Source organism: Equus przewalskii, chromosome 13 (genome assembly GCF_037783145.1).
Source record: "Equus przewalskii isolate Varuska chromosome 13, EquPr2, whole genome shotgun sequence".
NCBI classification, from domain to species: Eukaryota; Metazoa; Chordata; class Mammalia; order Perissodactyla; family Equidae; genus Equus; species Equus przewalskii.
This window is the reverse complement of record NC_091843.1, coordinates 87,700,721-87,719,015: the sequence shown is the minus strand read 5'-3', so window position 1 is coordinate 87,719,015 and position 18,295 is coordinate 87,700,721.

Below are 18,295 nucleotides of genomic sequence, written 5' to 3'. Positions count from 1 at the left end.
TAGAAATTATGATAGTTTGCATTTCACTGGGGATTGTAAGTATCGAGAAAATGTATATGAAGAGCTTGGCACTGCGGCTGGCACATGAGTCCTCGGTAAGTGGCAGCCACCATGACTAGCATGATCGGCTCCAATGTGCTCCTGGAGGCAGGTCTGCGATCCTTTCACCTGGGGATGCTGAGACGCAGTGATCACAGAGCCACCTCCCCTTGGAGTACGCAAACGGGTGCAGTCCTGACATTGTCTAGTTCTCACAAGACTACTTACAGGACCAGGTGACCTCCACCTTCTCTTGTCATAGGTGTTGCCTGGGCCTGTGGTGACCCCAGCAGCAACTCCAAGTGACTCATCCACAGCCCCCAAACCCAGCTCTGGTTCCGTGTCCCACAAAGGCAGCCTGCACAGTGCCCTTCCCAGGTGCCCAGATTCCAGCTCTGTGGAGGGCCTCTGCCACCAGGAAGGGAAAGCAGAAGTGGTGGCCCACAGGCCCCGATATGGGGACCTCACTGCCTCCAGCAGTCGCCGAGCATCCAGTGCAGGGCTTGGCGGACCTGGTGCACCGCATCAAGGGTTGCTTCTTCCTCTGGTTGCAGGGCTTTGCCCTTCATCCTGCTGGATCCGAGAAGCTCCAGACACAGAACAGTTGTGCAAGTCTTTCCCAGGTGCAGCTGTGGTGGCTCACGCCCGGAAGAGCCTTGCTTCCTTTGGACTAAGAAAAAGATCAAAGAGCCACTGTGCCCAGCAGCCCAAGCTAACAAAGCGGAGGTGGAGGGAATGGATAGCTTGCAGGGAAGAAGGCACATGGAAAGCCAAGTGCGACACTTGTCTGGAGCCCAGCATTGTGCTAGGCCCCACAGGGGGCACTTTGGAGGTAGGAAAAGAGGCACAGCACCACTAGGAGTCAGAAGCTTGGTCTCTAGACTCAGTCAGACCTGAGTTCAAAGCCCGGCTCCTCCACTCGTAGGCTTTGTGGTCCAAGGCAAGTCCATTAACCTCCCTGAGCCTCGATTCCTCATCTCTAATACAGAGATGCTTGTATCCCCATTTGAAAGGACTGAATGATATAATGCAAGTGCTTACACACTCTTTAATGATGTCTTTTGATGCACACAAGTTCCTAATTTTAATGTAGTCTAATTTATCAACCTTTCCGTTTTAGGTTAGTGCTTTGAGGATCATATAAAAGAAATCTCTGTCTACCCCAAGGTCACGACGACATTCTTCTCTCCTAGCTGCTCTGTTGTTTTTCATTTCACAGTTAGATCTACATTCAGGGCCAGCCCTGGTGGCCCAGTGGTTAAGTTCGGCACGCTCTGCTTTGGCGGCCTGGGTTCAGTTCCTGGGTGCAGACCTATGTCACTCGTCTTTCAGTGGCCATGTTGTGATGGCAGCTCACGCACAAAATAGAGGAAGTTTGGCAACAGATGTTAGGCCAGGGTGAATCTTCCTCAGCAAAAATATAAAATAAAATCTACATTCAGCTGGAGTTCATTTTTGTGTATCTTTAGTATTCATCAGATCAAAGACACCACTGACAGAGTGAGAGGGCAGGTCACGGAGAAGATATTGGCCATTCAAATAACCAGTGAAGCCCTTTTATCCAGAACAGATGAAGAACTCCTACAAGTCAGTATGAAAAAAACAGCTCAATAGAAAAGGAGCAAAGACTTCAAAGGAAATGTCACAAAATGTCCAGAAGAACATGGCCATGGAACACATGATAATCTCAGGAATCATCAGGGAAATGCAAATAAAACCATGTTAGATACCACTAAATACCCCCCGAGAATGGCTAGAATGTAAAAGACCGAGAATACCAAGTGTTGACAAGGAGTTGTCACCAAGGAACCACCTGGGAAAAGTGTGTGGAAATGTCGGCTGAAGCTGGGGTACAGTCAGCCCTCTGTATCTGTGGTTCAGCATCCACGGATTCAACCAACTGCAGATTGAAAGGCCTGCGATGGTTGTGTCGGTACTGAACATGTATAGACTTTTTTTTCTTGTCATTATCCCCTAAACAATACAGTGTAGCAACTATTCACATAGCATTTATACTGTATTAGGTATTATAAGTAATCTACAGATGACAAAGTGTACACGAGGATGTGTGTAGGTTGTATGCAAAAACGTTACCATTTTATATAAGGAACTTGAGCATCCGCGGATTTTGGTATCTGGGGCGGGGGTCCTGGAACCAGTCCCCTGAGGATACCAAGGGGACGATGGTATACGTATCGCGCAGTCCAGAATTCCTCTCCCTGGTATATGACTGATGGCAATGTTCGCATGTGTGCACCAAAAGACGTGTCCAAGAATGTTTGTAGCAGCCAGTGCCGAATAGAGGTCAGCCCAGGGAAACACTGCCTTCCCCAGATCACCCTATCCTCACTCAGTGACCATCGCACCATGGGTTACTTCCCTCCCGATCTTCTTTCTGGCATTCATACATCCTCCTGAACTCCTTATATATATGCTGACTTCTCCCTGTTTGCCAGCATTTTTATGATTCCTTCTAAAGTGGATTTCACTCCAGTTTCCTAAACAAGTATGATTTTAAATGCCAAGGTCACCGAAGAAAATTCAGAAAAGGCAACTTGCCCTTAATTGGTTACAAAGGAAATTAATCTCTATGGGAGAGGGACATTCTCTTTTCCGAGACCTCTTTATGATACAATGGCAGCCACTGGGTGAGCTCCGTCTACGAGGGTTGGTGCTTTACAAACATTATTTTTATTATTATTTTTTTCTTGGTAGCAACCTCTTATTGAATTCTTACATGACTCGAGCTTTATAAAAAGCCAACATAATTGACAATTGGGTTCTCCCTCTAAAGGTTGAGTATGGATGCTGGAGCCAAATTTTCTGGATCTCTTTCCTGGCTCTGTCACTTCTGGCTGGATGACCTCAGGCAAGTTGCTTAACTGCTCTGGGCCTCAGTTTTTTCATCAATAAAAAAGAATAGTGACTACCTCTTAAGATTGTTGAGTTCATGTAAAGAGCTTAGAACAATGCCAGGCACACAGTAAGCTTTCAATAAATGTAAGCTGTTGTTACCAAAGGCATGCATATTTTCAGCAATTTGGTTTAAACTGTCAGAAAATGACTGACTAGAAAAAATCCTTGGAAGTCTTGGCTCTTGATAAGAATACTTAGAAAGAGAGAGATTCTTAGCCTTCATTTCAGTCGCCACATTCTTTCATCTTCACACACTGTGAAGCAGCGTATCAGACATTCCAGACTAAAGACTTGCTTTAGCTGGTGCGAGTCAGACAACATTTGCATGCCCAGCAGCCAGAAAGCAGCTTTATGTTGACAGTGCAATGCAAGAGCGTGCGCTTCCTGCTGGGGTTCTGGCGCTAGCTTCCAGTTTGTGGAATGAAGGAGACGTTTTATCTCCTTTGTCTTGAGCTGTTTTGTGAGCTGTTTGTTTAAAATGGTGCAAGAATTAACCACAAATCTGCATGGCCTGAGTCGCTACTCCCCGTTTGCACCCTCCGTGCATGCCCTTCTCCTCTCTAAGGGCATGCAGCTGCTGGAGGAAAGATGTGGAGAGAGATTTCCCTCGTGTCTGCCGGCGCTGGTCGGCCTTCCTCCTCCAGAAGCAGCGGAGGGAAGGAGAGGCAGAAGGCAGAGTGGGGATGGGGTATATGGGGGCTCTTCAAGGAGGGTACGTGAAGAGCAGCCCTTTCCTGGGCCCCAGAGGGTGGGACCTCCTGCTGAGATTCTAATGAACGCAGAGGCCACGTTTTGTGGTCTCATTTTCCAGTGTGAAATCCTTCGTGCAGGAAGGCTTGAGCAATGACATCCAGATGAGCTGCCGAGATCCAGAGACTCCGGATTGCTGATTGTTGCAAGTCTGTTCATTAATTCACTAAAAAATAATGACTGTGGGCACCAACAGGAAATAAGTCAGCACAGTCCTCCCTGTCTCCAAGGAGACAGTTATACATTACAATGGGGGATGACAGGCAATAAACAAGTTAACAAGTAAATTAGCAGGACTAACACACGGAACACAAAGCAGGTGACCCATCCTCTGCTAGGAGCTGCTTTAGGACTGACGGCCGGCGAAGCCCTTTCTGAAGAGATGACCACTAACCTGAACGACGAGAACAGGTCTCCAAGCTCAGTCTGGACTAGATAGTGTTTTGCTTTGAAACTCTATAAATCGGGGCACCCCTCCCCCCACAAGGAGACCGCTACAAAATTAGTCTCTTGGCAGCCTCGGGAAGAGGGTGGGGACTGTCAGGTCAGGGAACTTTCTAGACGCTGCCCCAGTTGAAACGGCAGCTTACAGCTCCAGCGGCCCCCGGGAGAGAGCCGCCCCATCGGGGAGCCTGTCTGTAGTACGGATGCTAGAACCCTGACCCAGAGCGCCTTGCTGACCCCCGCTCCAGCGACGGCGCAAGCAGACCCAGCCTGGAGGACTCCGGTTGCGTGTCCCCACCGTTGCACGGCGTGCTCAGCGCCTGCGGACAGCCCTGTCCCTTTGAGCAGCAGCACACAGGGATGGGACTTCACAGGTGGTAAACCTCAGCGTAAAAAAATCTGACACGTAACACAACAGAAACAGAAATTAAAGATCTGTGAAGAACCTAAGCAACTCCGCCCAAAGCCAATGCTGACGGGATGACAGATGTCCTGTATCCCTCCCAGTTCTCTTTTGGTCCTTGTTAACAGGCAGCCATAACTTTTCCATAATTTTGATCAGCATAAATACCCAAGTCTGTATCTTGCTTTTTCCACTTTATGTTTTTCCTATAGTACATTTCCGTTTATTACTGTTGTTCCCATGTCATTTTAACAGCTTTATAGAATCTGAGCACGTTGACACTCATTGCTTATTTTTGCTAATTCTCATTCCATTTTTGAGGATTAGGATTGTTTGAAATTTTCGCATGTGTTATACGAGGCCCGGCTAAGGATGTTTTGGTAGACCTGGGTTTTTTCCCCCTTTTGCCTCAAAAATATTCCACAAAGTGAAGGGACCAGGTCAACGGGTGCAGCTGTTTCGTAGCTCTTGTTAAACGTCCTAGGTGGCTTTCAGTAAAGACCAGCCGTTTATGGGCCCGGCCCCACAGTGGGGGTGGGCCTCTCTTCTTAGCTCTGCTTCTAAACTGGGCTTTATCCACCTCAAGAGATAAAATCGTTGCAAACAATTTGAAGGAATGCTTTGTTTGGTAAAAAAAATTCTCAGAGCCATCCTTTGACCCCACTGGTAGGTCACTAACCCGGCTCCTCCACAAACAGACCACGCTGCGCCCTGCCTTGCTTTGCTGTGCTGTGCCCTCCTCTGAAATGTCTTCCCAGACACCGGCGTGGCTCGCTTCCTTCCTTCTGCCTCTGCTCAGTAAAATCTTGACAGAGAGGCCTTCCCCCTTCCCTCTGCCCACAGCACCCTCCGCCCACCCTCTCGCTCGCCGCTGAACTCGGTCACACTCATCACCGCCTGACATAATTTGCACCTTTTCTGCTTCTGTAGATATTATCTGTGTTCCTCCTCTAGAACCTGCACTTCACGAGAACAGACTGCCTCTTCTGTTCTCTTCTCTGTTCCCAACACCTGGAAGATGGCGCAAACACCATGAATGTTCAAGAACGATTGTCAAATGAGTGAGTGAGTGAATGAGTGTCTGATTACATCATTCGTTGCTTAGCATTCTGAAGTCAGTGCTGGAAACTTGCGCTGGGCTCATTGGTGGGATCGTAAAGGTTTGCTGGTCGTGGGTTCTTAACTTTAGTGAAACTTACGAGTCCTCCCCCCACCCCCCCACCCCCGGCAAAATGTAATCTAGTGTGTAGTTTCTGGGGATTTTGACCTGCTGAAGTTCTCAGGGGGTCTAGACATCTCAACCTTAGTACTACTCTCCGGTGATTACAGTGTGACTCAGAAACCATAAATGGTGGGCCCTACAAACCAAACTTGTTTTATTTTGGCCTTGTCGATGCAAATACTCCACAACCAACCTATAAGTCAAAACTGGGGTGAGTTTATTATGAGCCAAAGTGGGATTATAACCCAGGAAGCCCTTAGAGGACGTTCCAGAGAAGCATGGGTTTCAGTACAGTCTTATATCTTTTTAGAACAAAGAAGACACATTAAACACACCCAAGATACATTTTCAAAGAGGTATTCAATTGCAAATTAGCAGGTCAACATGACCCTGAAGCCAGGAAAGGGACTAATCCAGGCGTTACCAATAGGGTGTTGTTACCAATAGGGTGCAGGAAGGGGAGTGTGCCTTCTTTACCTCAAGAGACATTCCTTACTTTAATGGATAAGCAGATGGACAATGTGTGTTTGATAGGCCATGAGTCAGGCTTTCTAGTTCAACCTGAACAGTTTTGAACTTGAATAGTTACTCCATGTACCTCAATATGTGCAAATCTCTTGTCAGCCTATACAAGATGGACTAGCACAGGGTTTTTAACAGTTTTGGGGGCTGGCCTGGTGGTGCAGTGGTTAAGTGCGCACGTTCCACTTTGGCGGCTCGGGGTTCACCAGTTGGGATCCTGGGTGTGCACATGGTACCGCTCGTCGAGCCATGCTGTGGTAGGTGTCCCACATATAAAGTAGAGGAAGATGGGCACAGATGTTAGCTCAGGGCCAGTCTTCCTTAGCAAAAAGGAGGATTGGCATCAGATGTTAGCTCAGGGCTAATCTTCCTCAAAAAATAAATAAATAAAAATAAAAGTTTTGAATTAGTTGCCCCCAAATCAGGAAATTTCATTATAAAATAAGCCATTGGGATGTAATGTTGAGCATAGTCAATAACGGCAATAACTTTGTACGGTAACAGGTGGTAACTAGACTTGCTGTGTGACCATTTCATAATGGCTATAAACGTCGAATCACTAAGTTGTACACCTGAAACAGATGTGACGTTGAATGTCAACTATGCGTCAATGAAGAAAAAGAAAACAATCAAGTTTCACAAAAGAAAAACAATGTGTATTTCTCAATGCTCTTGAAAATTCGGGAGACCTGGCAGCACTTAGCCCACGTTCCTTACTGCAGATGAGCAATAGCAGCCCCGGAAGGGTCCTGTCCTCTTCAGGTCACCCCAGGACCCCCTGCTCCCTGCCGCTTCTCTGGCTTTGAAGCTGAGTGTTGGTGACCATTGATCGTTGGGCCCACACTGCCGTATCTCTTAAACCTGAGTTGAGGAAAACGAAATTGCCCTCTGCCTCTGTTTTCTTAAGCCAGGTCCACTTCACGACTTGATGTTACGTGCCTGGCCACTGCAGGACTTTGACTTGAGACCCCTTATCTAACTCAACCGTAAATCATACAGTTGAGGGAACTAGGCCCAAGCTTCCACGGGCGCTGACTTGAACTCAGGTCTCCTGACTCAGTGCTCTTCCCACCACACTGCCTTCTCAGCTGAATAAACAGCCAAGAAACTCACAGTGTCGCTGGAAACCTTGGACACCTGCAAATCTATCAGAATTGACCAAACTTTTCTAGGTCATCTCCATATGCCAGCCGCGTGCTCAGAGACACCCAAGCAACACTTGACCTGTGAATGAACAAACCAATGAATGAATCTGTTTCCAAATTATAGTTTAATCTGGGGAAACGTAAGATTTATTTAAAAGCCACTTTTCACTACCAACTGAAGGTATAATTTTGTCTCTGACCGCTCATCTTTATTTCGGTGGAATAAATTCTGCCCTATGCAACACACAGCTGTAGCCCACTGCATGAGGTCGGCGCATGGCGCCCTGAGTGGGCATTAGCAGCTCCGTCTTCCAGAGACCTTACCCTAATGTGCTCATTTGACGTTAAACACCGCAGGCGCCTTTAAATTCCCCACAGCTCAAGTTTCAAGTCATCAAAGCTCATGATTTGTCCTGATTCCAAAAGATAAGAAGCAGGTGACCTGAGCAGCTGGTGCTGGGGACTGCTGCAGAGGAGGCTGCATTTCTTTCTGTCTGACCGTTGATGCGAACCAGGCCAGACGAGCCCTGGTTCTGTTCTGAAAATCCATTCCTCTCTGTCGCCAGCTGAGCATTGCCTCTCTCTGGGGAATTAGTCTGCATTCTGACCAGTGGCAATGTTTTGCCCTAGAGTAATAAATGAGAGCCACTTGACCTTTCTAAGAAAAGTGATTATCATTGTTATAGCATAATTTTAAAAAGCATTTCCTCCTGAATATTTATATCATCCAACCCGGAGGACACTAAACATCACTCCTAGTGGCTCCTATATCTGTTTTCTTCTTTTTTAGCCATTGATGTCCTGTTTTTAGCTAGATACATAGCCACAGAATAAATACCACATTTCCCAACTTCCCTTGTGGACAGAAGTGGCCAAATGTCTAAGTTCTAGCTGAGTGGATATAAGTAGAAGTGTCGTGTATAACTTCTGGAAAGGTCAGGCTGCCTGGAACGTGGGCATGATGGCTGGATCTCAAGCAGTCATTTCAGACCATGGGGTTGAAGCCAAATTAAGGATGGCAGAGCAAGAGGGTAGAAGAAGCTTGACTTCTTAATGATGGTGGAGTTTTCTGTCATTTTCAGCTGAGTCTAATGCTAATTAAAGCAACTAAAAGTTGGTCAAGAAGACTGAAAGTCATTTTTGATAAGTAGGCAGTTAATTATATTTAAAGATTGGTGCATAAAACCATTTTTCACCATTTCCAATGAGACACTCTCACTTCTGCATTATGGATATGTGAAAATGATATTTCCCTTTCTTTGTATGTAAATAAATACTTAAAAATTTTTATAGCAATTTTTATTTTGGGGGGGTATGATTGACATATGACATTATATTAGATATAATTGACATATGACATATTTCAGATGTACAACATAATGATTCAATATTTGTGTGTATTGCAAAATGATCACCACAATAAATCTAGTTAACATCTATCACCATATATAGTTATAAGTTTTTTCCTGTGATGAGAACTGTGATGAGATTTATTCTCCTAGCAACTTTCAAAAATGCAATACAGTATTATTAACTACAGTCAACATGCTGACATTGTATCCTCGTGACTTATTTATCTTATAACTGGAAGTTTGTACCTTTTGATCCTTTTCACCCATTTCACCCACTCCCCATCCACTGCCCACCCAACCCCTGCCTCTGGCAACCATCAAGCTGTTCTATCTATGAGCTTGGTTTTTTTGTTTGTTTGTTTTTAGATTCCACGTATAAGCGAGATCATATAGTATTTGTCTTTCTCTGACTTCTTTCACTTAGCATAATGCCCTCAAGGTCAAGCCACGTTGTTGCAAATGGCAGGATTTCCTTCTTTTTTATGGCTGAATAATATTCCTGTGTGTGTGTGTGTGTGTGTGTGTGTGTGTGTGTGTAGAGAGAGAGAGAGAGAGAGAGAGAGAGCACATTTTCTTTATTCATCCTTCGATGGACACTTAGGTTGTTTCCATATCTTGGCTATTGTAAATAGTGCTGCAGTGAACGCAAGGGTGCATATATCTTTTCAAGTTAGTGTTTTCATTTTCTTCAGAGGAATACCCAGAAGTAGAATGGCTGGATCGTATGGTAGTTCTAGTTTTAATTTTTTGAGGAAGCTCCATACTGTTTCCTATAGTGGCTGCACCAATTTACATCCCCACCAACAGTGCACAAGGGCTCCCTTTTCTCCACATCCTCACAAACACTTATTTCTTGTCTTTTTGATAATAGCCATTCTAACAATCTGTATGTCTTCTTTGGAAAAATGTCTATTCAGATCCTCTGCCCATTCTTTAATTGGATTATTTGTTCTTTTTCTATTGAGTTGTATGAGTTGTTACATATTTTGGATATTAACGCCTCATCAGATACACGATTTGCAAAACTCATCATCTCTTATGCTGACCGTGGACACATTAAGCTCCAATCCTGGGATTTGTCCCTGGGAATTCCAAAAGGGAAGGGTAGACCACTCTTAGACACAGGTGGTCATCACTGGGTAATGCTAACGCCACGTTCTGAAATGGTTTAGGTAAATACATTGCTCTCCCTTTCAAAGTGAAAAGTTTTGAAGTAAATTCCTTCTGCCCCACCCTGTTTCTGAATTACCAGTTTCAGTCATATTCACGAGTTATTAAAGCTAATAGAACCTCATAATATAATACCAAATGTAGATAATTAAAATATGGTCAAGCAAAAATAAATTGTTAGCAGACTTTGAGAAACTTGGCGAAGTTACGCAATCTGAAAATGTTTCTTTCTTTCTTGCTCCTTCATAGTTGCCTTCTGTAAGAGGTGGGATACAAAAAACCCAGCCAAAACACAGAGACTCAACCCTGCAGAGATCCAGACAGGGCGGAGGTCTGTCCTCTCTCAGGGAATGGAGTGGAGGAGGATGCGAGCAGCGGCAGAGTAGTTCTGCTTCGCGAGGTTGCTCAGGGTCCCAGGTTCCTGGGCCCGAGGCTGTGGCCCCTGTCCACCTGGTGAGAGCAGACTCCCCACACATCAAAATTCTGGCTGGAGGGAGGAGGAAAGAGGAGAGCACATGCCCAGTCATTTTAATGACGAAACTCAGAAGTAGCACCCAACACTTCCGTTCAGAGCTACTGGGCACACACGGCAGCAGAGGAGGCTGTGAACGTGGTGGATTGCTGGGAAGGCAGGGCCTAGCCAAACATCCGTACCAGGGAAGAAGGGGAGAGGGATTTCAGGGAGAACTAGCCAGCTTCCACACCTTCTCACTGGTTTCCTGCCCCTGTCTAGCCACTCCAGTCTGTTCTCCGCACTTTTCTAAGATTCGAGCCTGATCGTGGCCCTCCCCCATTTCAAGTTCCTGATGGCACTCGATGGCCTTCAGGGGACAGTTCACATCCTTTGCTGGAAGCACCAGCTCCTCCACAGTGCCCCGGCCTGCCTCCTCGGCCTGTTTTCCCCTGCTCCCTAACGTTAGGGCTGCCAGTTAGCAATTAATAATACGGACACTGGTTAAATTTGCTTGGCATCTACTTTTTCTCAAAAATGACTTGTGGTTTATCTGAAATTCGAATTAACTGGGCAGCCTGTATTTTTATCTGGCAATCCTGCGTGACATTCATGGTTCCTCTGGTCATAATGGAAGACGCATGTTTTCGATTTCCGAGCAGGTGCCGCCATCTCAGCCTATGCTGTGCCCTTGGCCTAAAAAGCCTTTCCCCCGATCCTTAATTAATCTGCTTAATTCCAACTCGTCCTTCAAACTCGGGTCAAGGGGCATCTTTTCTAGGAAATTGTCCTTGACCATCAGCAGGTGGCCCCTGAAATCTGGTTTACCTGCCTCTCCTTTGCGTTCTTATGACACCAGTTCACACGTCTAGAAAAGCAGTTGTCGTAGCTTCGTAGTCATTAAGGCTCTTGTCTGATTCCTCTTCTCAACTACAAACCTCTCGAGAACAATTTCAACTTTAAGACTGTGTGTCCCCCACACAGTAGGCATTGCATACGTGTATTCGAATGAATGAACGAGGCAGCACAGCATAGGATAACTGATCAGGGCCGTGGGAGGGAGACCAGGGTTGGGATGCTGATTCTGTCTCTACCTGCTGTCAGACGGGGTCAGGCGTACCTTCCTCTTAGGGGTGTCCTAAGGACAACTGATATCTTGCCTGCACACAGCAGGTCCTCAGCGATATTAGTATCCTTTCTCGCTCCACCTGGTGCTGAATGTTATTAGCGGGTTCAGGGCTGGTCCTCAAGGGAAATATCAATGTCCACATGGATGACCTCCCCCGCTCAGCAGTGAGGAGTGCTGGTGAGACCCCAGGCAGGACGGGGGAGCCTGCGTCTCAACGAATAAAAGAGTGGACGCTCACTTAGGCAGAGAACACTTGCAAGGATCTTCAAACACAGCTTTCTCTTCTCAGTATTGAATACGTTATACTTGTTTAACCACTGAGTTATTTTTAATGCTAAAAACATAAGTGGAAAGAAAACTGGTAGGAAACAGGCAAAGCTAGAAAAACTTTGATTCTAAGGCTGTGACCCAAACAATTGGTGGAAAAGTGAGAAATCAACCCGCTGTTTCACTTACATAACATAGCCCACTTCATGAGTCCGGCTCTCCAGCGGTAAGAAGCAGGACCTGGAGGAGGGTGAGGCTTGTTGTTGGGCACATGGGGCAATGGGAAGACAGGACCCTCGGCCCCAAGGCCAAGCCTCAGGGAGATGGAACTATGCTTTGGGGACCGGAAGACCCTCAGCAACAGGCATTTGGGGCCTCCCACTCAAGGGTTTCACCATTACATTGTCCAGGCAACTCTCTGCCTCTGTTTCTGCTATTGACTGACCGTGTCTGATGCCTCATATTCAAATGCCCCAAGAGAGACATTCTCATTGGGTTGCCCATCAAAGCTTTTGCAACAGGCCAATTCACAGTTCACTGACCAGCTTATAGACTGGCTTCTCTGGGATCAGGCACCCACCTTGGACTAATGGACTTGGCCAGGGTGACAGGCTACATGGCCAAATTTCTAAATGGACTCTGGACATGACAGACAATCAGATGATCGTTTGTCTATTTGCTTACGAGCTGGTAAGACCATTTGTCATGCAGAGTTGGGGGAAGAGAAGGTCATTTGTCTGTCAAATGCTGGATTTGGGAGGGAGTGAAGAGCAAAGCTTGTTCTATTTCCCCTCAAAATGTGTTTCATGTCTCTCACTGGTTCCACCTCCTTCTCTTCAGTTCAGCCATACTCGACTTCTTCTTCTTTGTTTTTTTCCAAATCCCAATCTCTCTCTCTCTCTGCCCTTCCCCCCTCCTCCCTCTGTCTCTACCTCTATCTCTGTCTCTCCCCAGGAACTACAAATATGTATCTTCCTCTGTCTGGAACTCTTTCTACACCCTCTCAACCCGGCAGGCCAAGTCCAGTTTCCCCTGTTATAAGCTCCACTAGTACCTTGTACTTGTTCTTTCATAAAATTCCTTGAGTTTATAGTTATTTGTTTGATATCTGTCCTCCTTGTTGACAGAAGCTCGATGCGGGTGGAAATTTCTGTCTCGTTCCTGACGTTTCCTTAATATCTGGTCTAGCTCCTAACACTTAGTGAAACTTCATAGATGTTCATGGAATGGAGGAGCTTTTGTTATCATGCTATCTGGACAGAATGCTGTTCATTTAAGAAAAATGTAGGAACCCCAGCAATCCCAGTGTTGAGCAGAACCAAAATCAAATGTGTGTGAGTTACACCAGCGACAGTAGAGAAATTGGTCTCACCTCTGGGCAGCTGGGAGGCTCTCCAGGTGTGTCCTTGGGAAATGATTCGGGATAGTAAGTGGCTGGCAGGTGGGTGGGGAGGGGCCAGGCCCTGTGTCGGATCAAGTAACAAACAAGTGGGGGGCAGGGGTGCCTCGGTTCCTCCACCTGCCCACCACGCCCCTTCTGACCCCCGCCTCGCCCCCAGCCTGCCTCAGAGGAGCCACTGCAGGCCACCCTGGAACAGCAAACACGGGATTTTGTTTGCTGACTTGGCTTAGCAACAAGGCCTCTCTCTGACCTTCTCCCTGCACAGGAATAAAGGGAAAGGGCACCTGTAAAGGGAGTTGCACAGGTTTCCCGTATGTATTGCCACACTTTAAAGGGAACACCTCGGGGCCGGCCCCGAGGCTAAGTGTTTAAGTTCATGCGCTCTGCTGCAGCGGCCCAGGGTTTCGCCAGATTGAATCCTGGACGTGGACATGGCACCACTCATCAGACCATGCTGGGGCAGCATCCCACGTGCCACAACTAGAAGGACCCACAACTAAGAATATGTAACTATGTACTGGGGGGCTTTGGGGAGAAAAAGGAAAAAATAAAATCTTTTAAAAAAAAGAGAACATCTCAGTCAAGCATCACTGCTTGGACCGGGAGAGGACGTGGACCCCAGCTCCACCCTTGGCACTTTCACCCCACAGGGAGTGAGGTCCCTACCGGTCACCTGGAGGCCCTGCTAGGCAAGGGCTCAGCTGCTGCTGGGGCTGTGTTGTCTGGAGCCTTGGCTGAAGGGGGCAGAGACCACCTCCCCCACCCCAGGTTGCCTTAGTTAATGGCAAGCTGCTTTTAAGATGCACAGAGAACCTAGGAGGAAGGAGCCAGCCACAGAGCGGGCCTTCGTGGCCCCTGGACAGCATTCAGGACAGAGGTGCAGCTCTCGCATCTCCACCACTTTCCAGAATCGTTCTCAGGGATGACCAACAGGAGTTCCCCCACCATCAAGATGACTCGGCTTTTCTCTGTCTCCACTTTCGTTCCTTCTGTCCCTGCTGACTAATTCTCTCTACTACCCTCCTCTCCGTCTCAAACTTCAAATACCTTTCCTCTGTGGCCCCTTCAGTCCCATCCTACTGTCAGCTTCCTTCTCCATGTCTCACAGACTCCCTAACGTCAGGGTCCGAGGGGTTCAGCCTGTCACCGTGACAAAGCTCTCACGCCATTACCCAAGCCATGGGAAGCTGCCACTGGGTTAGGGGCCAGTTCCTGGCTCAATCAATTGTAACTGAAGCCACATGTGCAGAGTCTCATGGTAGAAACCATTCATTCATTGGGCAAACGGCACTTCTGATATGCTGGGCTTCATCCAGCATGGAGAACATAGCAATGAAATCAAAGTAGCACAGGCCTCTGCCTCCGCGAGCTGTGCATTCCACTGGAGGCTGAGAGGACTGGCCAGCGACAAACTAAAAACACGCAGGACAGGTGTTGACTTGTGATGGAGAAAAACAAAGTCAGAGGGCGGACAGGGAGTGCCTGGAGCAGGGGTGGGCTGGAGGCAGTGCGTCAGTTTCAAATCAGATGGTCAGGAAGGTGGACGTGAGAGCATGACATTTGTGTCATTAAGGACATAAAGGAAGTAGGAAGTCCAAGGGGGAAGCTTCTTGGGGCTCTGGCATGGTGGACATGACAAGGCTTCTGGAGGCAGGGCGTGTCACTTGGGACCAGCATCATGGGGAAGCCCTGCCCTCTAGGGCCTCATGGATGAGAGGGCTATGCCCCCATAAGGTATAGAGTGCAGGATGGGAGGCTGGCCTAAGTCGCAGAAGGACCAGAGCCCAGGGACGTGTGAAGAGGGAAGCAGATTGCAGGCCCCCACGCTGTCTGCGCCTGTCCCTGAGCTCCCAAAGCCTTGCCACGGGCGCAAGGATGCACGGACTTCCAAGTAGGAGTGCTTGACTTCCGTGGGCCTTGACTTTAGAGTCACCCAGAGGGCTTGTTAAGACATTGGGATTGGCGGGCCCATGGCTGCAGGTCTGGCTCAGCAGGTCTCGGGGGCTCGAGGACTGACATCCCTAGCACTGATCCAGGAGCTGCTGCGGCAGCCCATCCACCCTGCTCCAGGAGCACTGCACCCGTCTGCCCTCTCCTCACTCCCAGTGCCACCAGGTCTGCCCTTTCTCTTCCCTTGGTCTGCCATGGCCTGCTTCCTCTTCTAGTTTCCCTTCAAAGCCCAACTAGGAGCCACTTCCTGCAGAAACCTTCACTGACTCTCCAAGGCGAGACCCGTGGCGCCCTCCTCTGAGTGTTTCCCCTGAGATTCTCATGACATCTACTTCCCACATTCACATCTATCTGCCTTTCGGGATTGTAAGCGCTTGAGGACAATTTCTCCACTTCCTACGCTCTGCTCTGTGTTGAACACCCCTGTCCGAGACTCTCAGGTTCGTCCCTGAGTTTGTAAGAGGAAGGCCCTGCAGGGACAGCCCCCTCCTCCCCGGCTCCCTCCCCACCTGAAGCCCATCTCACCCCAGCTCCTGGCTCCCTGAACTTCCCGGGTCCGGCAGGTCCAGACCCGCTGTTGTGACAACATCTGGCCATGGAGGAAGTTGAAATTCTTTCTCTGACAAAGCAGATGCAGTTTGAAGTTTTAAGAATCTACAGGATAGTAAAGCATGGGTGGTTGGGCCTGCAGGTCGGGAGACCCCCTGAGAGTGTTTTGACTCTCCCTCTGTGGCCAGCTGAGTGGCCTTGGGCAAGTCACTGGCCCCTTCGTGTGTCAAGGAGGGAAGCGGACTAGATGATTTCTGAGGTCCTTTCCAGCTCTCAATGTCCAAGATTACTGAATCCGAGTTCATCTAGATGCTAAGCAAAGACACCCAGACTTCTAGCATGCGAGTGCCAGGTCTGGTGGGAAATTTGTGCTGCTTACAAGCTGTTTCCTAGTTTTATCTTTGCATGTGGCGTCATAGGCACTCGGTGGAGCTTGCAGGTGAGTCGTAGATCCAGGTGGCTGCAGAGGGAAATGGCAGAACTAACTTGTAACACAGAGAAAGGTGCATAGACAACAGTTTGATGGTAACATCACCACTAGGTGACTTTCAGCAAATTGTTCAACATCTCTGAGCCTCAGTTTCCTCATCTGTGAAATGAGAGCGAAAACAGTGTCTACCTTACAGGATTACTATGAGAACTAACGGAAAATAGCGAATCAGGTGCCCAGCACAGCACAGACGTTCAGCCGTAGTAGCTCCCAGGGCTCCCTCGGGATCCTCGCAGTCCATCTCTGCTGCCAGGCTGGGCCCTAAATGAGGAAAACATTTGGAACTCTGAACCCCAAAGCCCTCTGATGAAATTCTGGTCTCTCTTACGGCCTTGCTGGTCATGCGATCATTCTATTTATGTTTATTGAGCTTTTACTGAGCACCAGACATGGTGAAAAGAATAAGTACAGATAATTGAGACACGGTCCCTGTCCTCGAGGATCAGGAGCTGTGTTTTAGTTAGAGACATAGACTAATCAACATCTGCGACATGGCAGGATGAATGCTACCAGGGTGAGCACTGAGTCTAAGCACTTAGGAGAGCTCAGAGGAGACTTCCTGGCCAGGTGGCATCCAAGTTGATTCTAGAAGGATGAGGAGGATTGGCCCAGCTACGTTGTGGCAGGGAAGGGAATTCTGGGGAAAGGAGAAATGAGCCTGGAGAGGTGAGCAGGATCATATCACCAAAGGTCTGTGTCCTGCAGTATGGAGTTTGGTCTTTAACTTAGGAGCAATGCAGGGGCACTGCAGGGTTTTAAGCAGGGGAGTGGCAGGGTCAGTTTTGTACTCATGAAGATCCCTCTGACAGCTGTGTCGAGAACTGATAAACAGGAGGTAGGGGAGGATGGCAAAACTCTAAGAGGAGGGGGCAGTCTAGACAGCACTGTGCTCATCCAAAATGATGATGGATGAAGGGGGTGACAATGGAGAGAAGTGGAGGAATTTGAGAGGTGTTTACAGGCTTCCGTCTATAAGACTTAGCAGTGAATTGGATGACAAAGTGACAGGGAGGGAGGAATCAAGAATGATGCCTAGGTTTCCGGCCCAGGCACCTGAATGGATGCTAATGTCACCAACTGAGACAGTGAACACAGGAGGGCAGGTGCAGATTCGGGGTGGCGCAAGGGGTGAAATCAGTCTTAGGAGAGATAGGGCGTGTGCCAGCACCTCAGGTCTTCCTTGCTCCACACCCAGGGAGCCCTGCCCTGCCCGTCACCCAGTGGTCTCTGACACGTGCCGTCGGTCCTCAGTGTCCCCCAGCCAGCTGGTGAATTACTTCTTCCATTTAGTGGGACCGCCTTGAACAAAGAGTTGGCCTTGGCTAAGTGGCTCTCTGTGCTTCAGGTTTCTCATCTGCAAATGGAGATATTCAACCTCAGAGAGTGATGGTGACGGTTAAATGAAACATGTGAACACGTACAGAATAGTGCCGGGCACACGGATGCCGGCTACGATGTCGGCTCGCCTCTTCCTAGCCCCGGCTGTGCTCACGGACACCGAGCCTCCCTGGAGTGTGCCGGGGCTTGGCCTGCCACAGCGGGCTCCTGTTTCTTCCCCTTTCAAAGCCGACTGCTCTTTTCAGCTGTCCGTTACATTCCTATTTCCGGTTTTCTGTTCTTTTGCAAAATCAAAGATAATAAACAAGCTGTGTGATCTAGTGTGGGAAGTCCCCAAATTGCTCAGCACTTAAAAAAATTCCTGGCCCCACCAATAAGCAGAATCTCTAGGATGTGGGGCCATGGAGTCTGTATTTTTGACACTGTCTGGTGAAAAGAACACTGAATTTGTAGTGAGTAAAAGCGGGTTTGAGTCCTGGTTCTACATTTACGTGGGAGACTCGGGCACCTCTCTGAGCTTCTGTTTCCTCATGTATAAAACGAGGGCAGTAGGCCTGCTCACAGAGCTACTAGGAAGAGCAGATAAGACAGCAAGGGCGAGGCCTCTGAAAGCAGTGCCGGGCTCTGCAGGACGTAAGACACTCTCGCTTGCTCTGAACGGGGTAGGGTGCCAGCCCAGGTCTCATTTGACAACTGAGCCCTCAGACACTCCCAGGGAGACGGTTTTCCAAAATCTGCCAGCACAACAGTTGTACA